Raw genomic sequence first — 6,735 nt, forward strand, 5'->3', positions numbered from 1 at the left:
TGTGAGCCACGGCTTCAATGTGTGCGCATTCGGCCGACTTGTAGCAATCAACGTATTCAGAAAACTTGTTAAGGCATTCGATATACATCGCAGCGGGGCGTTGTGCGTCAGCGTTTCTCGTGTTTCGCTACGCAATAGAAAAATCGCTTACCGGGGCAATTATTGCAGGCTTTGTGCCTCGAACTTTCAGTAATTGGCTGCTATGTGCCTGTCTGTTTTTCTTTTCTTTTCCCCCCTTCTAGGTGCTCCGAGCCACTTTCCACGCACTAAAACTTTCAATCGGCAGTCTGCACAGCGTCCCGGCTTGAGCGCTCTGTTCTGCCAAATGATTTGTTTTAGGTCAGTAGTTGAGCTGTCGAGACGTGCAAGTTGTGTTTGCACACAACTGCGTGCCAATGAATTCACCTTTTCGGTATCGTGCATGACTTTGTTTCTGGGTACTCGGCATAAGGTTATTTCTATGCCTCCTCGGTTTCGATATATGGAGTAAGCTTGAGCGCGTAAATGACTGATGCAATATATTTTCTTTCTAGACGTTATGGCACTTAAAGCACCCATAAGTCTGTAAATTATAGCCTTTTCATCTCACTATAGCTATTTCTCCACCGGCGTAATGATAACCTAGACTTCTGCACTAAATATGTTCCAGTATGCACTGAACAAACTTACATCACTCTCCTAAGGCGTGGCAACTGCAAAGCAATGCGAACATCGACTAGGGCCCATCTTTGCAGAAAGGTACTTCTCTCGCTTGTTTCCCTCTTGCTATGGCTGACGGTTTATTGAATTTGTGAGGCATTGTATTCCTGATGAATGTGTAGAGTTCTAGGATGATCACATTATTGATGTCCTGTCACGGAGCAAGTACTCGTTCACGGTAGAATGAGTATATTTCTTCACATTGTATTTAGTGTTTAGGAAATGCCTTCTTTGCTCTCATAGAGAAAAGCAAAGCTAGTTTCTAACTTATTCATAAAGAGCGGTAGTTGTCAGCCGACCTGTGCAACTGTAAAGCATATACAGGGTGTTTCAGCGAACACTTAAAAAATTCTTAAAGGTTGCCTGCGGCGGACATCATAATTCTAGTTCATGAGCTGGTCTACTTGAAGAGGCGTACATTACTACCACAAGAATTTGAAATGCATAATCGAGTAATTAACAGAAGTTCACTAATTAGGTTTTTAAGGAATTACCTAATGGCCCATATTGCAATTTAGAAATTGTAGCCGTGGAGTCAGTAAGGCGGATCAACTTGAAACGAATTCTCGGGATGACACCAGTTTCTAGATATTATTTCCCGAACTTTGCGGAGAAATGCATTGGCGATTTAGTTAGGTTCTTAACAAAACGTTGCTTTTCTCATTGAAGCACAAAATTAACTAGGACGCCAATGCATTTCTCCGCAAAGTTCGGGAATTATTATCTCGAAACTGGTGTCATCCTGAGAAATAATTCCAAGTGGATCCGCCTTGCGAACTCCACGGCTACAATTTGTGAGTTGCAATATGGGCCATCAGGTAATTATTTAAAACCTAATTAGTAATTTTTTAATTAGTCTATTATGCATTTCAATTTCTTCTGCAAGTATTGTCCAACTCTTCAAGTAGACCAGCTCATTAACTAGAATTGGGCTATCTGCCACAGGCAACCTTAAATAAATTTTGAAAAAAAACTCATTATGGGGTTTTACGTGCCAAAACCACGATTTGATTATGAAGCACCCCGCAGTGGGGGACTCCGGAAATTTCAACCACCTGGGGTTCTTTAACGTGCACCTAAATCTAATCACACGGGTGCTTTCGCATTTCGCCCCCATCGAAACGCGGCTGCCGTGGCCGGGATTCGATCCCCCGACCTCGTGCTCAGCAGCCGAACACCATAGCCAAATAAATTTTGAAAGTGTTGGCTGAAACACTAGTATGTCGATGGGTACAAAACTGGTCTTTAACTAGGAACTGAATTCGAGATGAGTTCATCTTTGACCGAGGAAGATATACTTGTGATAACATGTAGGCTCCCTATTGGGGGCATTCTATATCCTTCGTGTGTAGTCTTGAGCTATAGTTGTGCGAATGATAATATCCACGAAGAGCTGTCGCGCATGCTGACCCATATACGGAAATATCAAGCAACTGCTTGACGAACTTTCCTGGCATATAAGATCACCGACCCAGCGTTTGAGGAATAAGACTACCTGGAAATTCACTAAACGCAGACATAGGCAAACGCATAGGCAATTTATATAATAGATTAATACTACTTTTTGCGAAAAAGCGACCCCCAGAAATTTTTATCTGAAGTGGCAGCTCGATCCTTGAAATCCAGGGTGGTTGAATGAGCATAACCTTTCCTTGGATTCATTATAAGTTCAACTACACCACCAAAACAGCAAACATCCTCAAGTTAGGTTATTGGTAATTTAATGCAACGTAGCCTAGTAAGCGTGCATATGTTTTACTGTGTTACAATAACGTTGTAGGTAAATACAATAACAGCCTATGGGATCGGACAAGTGAAGTGAAACGTACAAAGCGCTTGGTTCAGTTGCCCAGTTTGCTCTGTCCGATACGCTACATGCACAACATGATGTACAGGTACAACATGTACCAAACAGCCAAATTTATCACTCTTTTCACTTGAAAAAATGGCCCTGTTAATATCTTCTATATGACAGCGCACAGCTTGATTGAATGTGCCTGTTGAAACTCATTTATATCTGGACATCTGTGACGCACATTACATAAGAACCATATATTATTGCTCACTTTGCGTGTATGTCGTAAACTTGTCTTTTCTATTCTCAAGAACCTGATGTAAATATATGCGCATTTCGTACCCAATTCGCTTCAGTCATGGTGCTCGAGTGACGAGAAACATCGTGCCAACATAACCGCCTAATCCAAGTGTGAGACTGTATATGCGTAATGGCTTCAGTCACTTGAGCACGGAGAGTAACGTCAATGTTTCTTAATTAAGAGAGACAGCGTCACGTTTCAGGACATTTTAGGTGCATATTCGTGCTCCTTGCAAGCATTTTTCCCCATCTTAAGATCATGAACTCATTATTGACTTGTGCATGTACTAAAAGGGAATGTTTTAGTTCATCAGAAACAGATTATCCATGTGAGCCAATACTCCATTACTCGTTCTTTTTTCATTTTGGCACCTGGTCAGCGATTGTTTGAATATTCATGGTGCGAGGTTGACGTTTTGTCTTTGAACTCTGCCCATTTTTCCAGAAAAATGTAAAATGTGACGGAATCAAATATAAACCAACTATTAGTCAGCGAAAAGCATATTATGTTTGCCTCTCTCAAATATATTGTAGATTTTTTTGTTCTTCAGTTATATCCTTATATTGTCATGTCCTTATGCTTATGTCCTTATATTGTATTGTCCTTAGGCGATTTTGTAAACTGTGTTAAAGAAACGAATCAATAAAAGTTTACCAAGAAAAATAAAATAGCAATTACAAAATAAAGAAATATATTTCACTACAGGAGATAGAAGATCCGGTAAATGAATCATAGCTGCTGTGCAAATCTACATGCAAGCGGTCACGCAGGAAGATAGATCAAATTTAGGTGGAGCAAACAAAAAGAAGTTGCATTTATGCAACCATGGTTTACCTAATTATTCTTCCATTCAGACAGATAGCGAGATCAACAACAAAGACACTGTCCACGCAAACAAGATGACTCAGGCACCCAAGGCCGTCTAAGTGTCATCGCTAGTGGCTGCATATGTAATAGTAAACTATAATACGTAAAAAAATGTTTCAAGCAAGAACTTCACAATTCGGCAATTTTTAACAGGTGGCGCCGATGCAACTTTCAATCGGCTGCAGTACTCTTAGCACCCACAAGCTCCACGGTGCCATGGTATCCTTCCAGAGTATTTTTTTTCAAGCGTAGATGAAAAGAGGTGGTTGTTCGCATTGCCCGTTTCTCGGCAGTGATCACTTCCTTCTGAACCACCTTGCGCTGCGACTGATGTGGGTTTTGATAAAGAAGTTACAGCGAAAGCTAGCCTTGGTTACTTCCTGTAGCCAACTGGGAAGCACTGTCGTTGCAGTTCCGGGCGCCCTTACAATTTTAGTTTTCCTTATCTTTTAGAGCGAAGCACTGCAGAATCGATAAGACATTGCCCTAGCACTACTTAAAGACCATCCCCTCGCGTTTGGTCGTGTTAAGACTACACGTGGTTTCGTTGCGTGATTCTTCCTGTAGAATGTAGCATCTGTGTCCGGCAAAAGATAGCAGGCGTGGTAGTAGGTGGGTCGTTTTATTTTTTTCTATGCGGACTTTGCTCGATTTCCTTCCGCCACCTATTCCTTCCTCATTCAAGTAAATAGGGGCACGTGGTAAAAGAGTGCAAGTTGAAAGGTTGTGAACAGTTTTTATTTGGTCTTGAAGTGTGAGTCATTGGGATGTAGAAATAATTTTAGAACTATAAAAATTTATGAATGCTCCATAGTAAGCAAAATAAATTATAAACACAAAACTCCTCGCACTTGATTATGTGAATGTGCCTCGGTTTTCCCAGAATGCATTCACGTTTGATGAGAAAAAAGGCCAGACCGTTCCCGGGAAAGTGTAGTTACAACAATTTGAAAAAAAAAACATGTCGTCTTGGGATTGTACGTGGACTTTAGCAAAGCTTTCGATAACATTCAACACTCTACATTATTTGAAAAGCTACACTGCTATGGAATTCGTGGTCATGCGTTGGACTTGTTTAAAAGTTATTTGAAACATCGGAAACATGTAGTTGAAATAAATCGTAACTGTTCGACGTTAAAGCCAATAACTAAAGGTGTGCCACAGGGAAGCATCCTTGGTCCTCTTCTGTTCATTGCCTTTATAAATGATTTAATACGCATTTATCCTGATGCTATGTATGTTCTATATGCTGATGATGTCAGCATATTTATTTCTGCTTCAAACAGCGAAATACTTCAGCAAAAGATGAACCAGATTCTTGCACAACTAAAAATATGGTCATGTTCCAATAATTTAGGTATAAACACTAGTAAAACAAAGGCGGTACTATTCAGACCAAAGACCAAACCGGCAAACGATAATTTACATCTTGTGTACGGTGATACCGAAATAGGGTTAGTAAATCATATAAAAATTCTAGGAGTCACATTTTCAAGTAATATGCTTTGGAACGAACATGTCAACGGCGTGTTGGAACAGTTATCGCGCGTTGTGGGCATGGTACACCGTTGCAAAACAGTGTTACATATAATGTAAAGCTTTTACTGTATAAATCACTTTTTTATTCACACCTTACCTATTGTTTTTTGGTATGGGGCACTACAACTTACACAAACCTACAAAAGTTATACTTGATGCAGAAGAAATACATAAGAATACTTTCCAATTTGCCGTATGATGCCCACACGCGCGGCTTGTTCGAGCAGGCTGGGATATTACTCGTTCATAACCTGTATGCATTTAAATTGACGGTAGCAATAAGACGCGAAGTCAAAGAAAATAGACATTTTTTACATGACCTTTCCAACCTACAGCAAAACGTTACATCGCTTGACACACGAAGTAAAGACACGTGGAAAGTAAAAACACCGAGAACAAATTACTCAGAAGGTAAACTATCGTACATTCTTCCCAAACTACTTAACAAATATGTGAAAGCCTGTGTTGATCCCTACAAGTGTACACTGCCTAAACTACGTGAGCTACATATGTTAGGAATATAAGTTGCGTTACTGCTATGTATGTCTTTTTGTTTTGTGAAAGCCTGTGTTGATCCCTACAAGTGTACACTTCCTAAGCTGCGTGAGCTACATATGTTAGGAATCTAAGTTGCGTTACTGCTATGTATGTCTTTTTGATTTTGTTTGACTAAAGTGTGCTATGCTTCTTGCCACTGCTGTATGTACTACACAAAGGTAGCTGCGGGCTCTTGTCAAGCTGCCTCTACAAAGAGCAGTTTTTACCCGCAGCTTTCCTGTCAGTGAACTGATGAAAATAAAGATTATTATTATTATTATTATTATTATTATTATTATTATTATTATTATTATTATTATTATTATTATTATTATTATTATTAAGGTATGCGCCACAAAAAGACAACTTGAATAACCGCTGTTGGTTGTGCTGGGGTCATGATGTGCATTGTTTATTGGCGCAAGGACGAGATATGGCATGTCGTGATGTGTTCTCAATTAATTAGGAATGCAATTAAGAAAAGAATTGCGAACAATAGCTGTGCTGCGTAATGAAAACTTTGTATCATGTGGTCATGATGCGTTAATGGTAATTCGCGCCACAGGAACCCAGCGTCTATATTTTGGACAAATCATTCAAATTTAAACCATGCGATCCATCTACAGCGGCGCTTCTAGACTCTTAGACACATTCGCTTCTTGCGCTGTTTTGATGCTTTTATGACGTCTGTTTGCTTTTGAGTTTGTTATTGCATCACTATCGTTTAGGAAGCATCTTCTTCTGGCATGTACAGCATTTCATTTTTGCACTTTGCGATCCTCGATCAACATGTTCGTATGCCGGCATTAGGTCGTAATTTTTTCAAATAGAAGTGCTCGGCCAAGTGCTTTACTTAGTGCTCATATCGTCTGTCCCGTTCGTCGTAGCTCAGTCGCTGGCAATAGCGGCTCCGCTCTAAACTTTCCCCGGTGCTTCGCCAACTTTGTGGGTCTCACTTTTGTTTATACCTATGTCCACGTTTTAATGCATTTAAAAG

The sequence above is a fragment of the Dermacentor silvarum genome, chromosome 1 (assembly GCF_013339745.2).
Source record: "Dermacentor silvarum isolate Dsil-2018 chromosome 1, BIME_Dsil_1.4, whole genome shotgun sequence".
In the NCBI taxonomy this organism is placed as follows: domain Eukaryota; kingdom Metazoa; phylum Arthropoda; class Arachnida; order Ixodida; family Ixodidae; genus Dermacentor; species Dermacentor silvarum.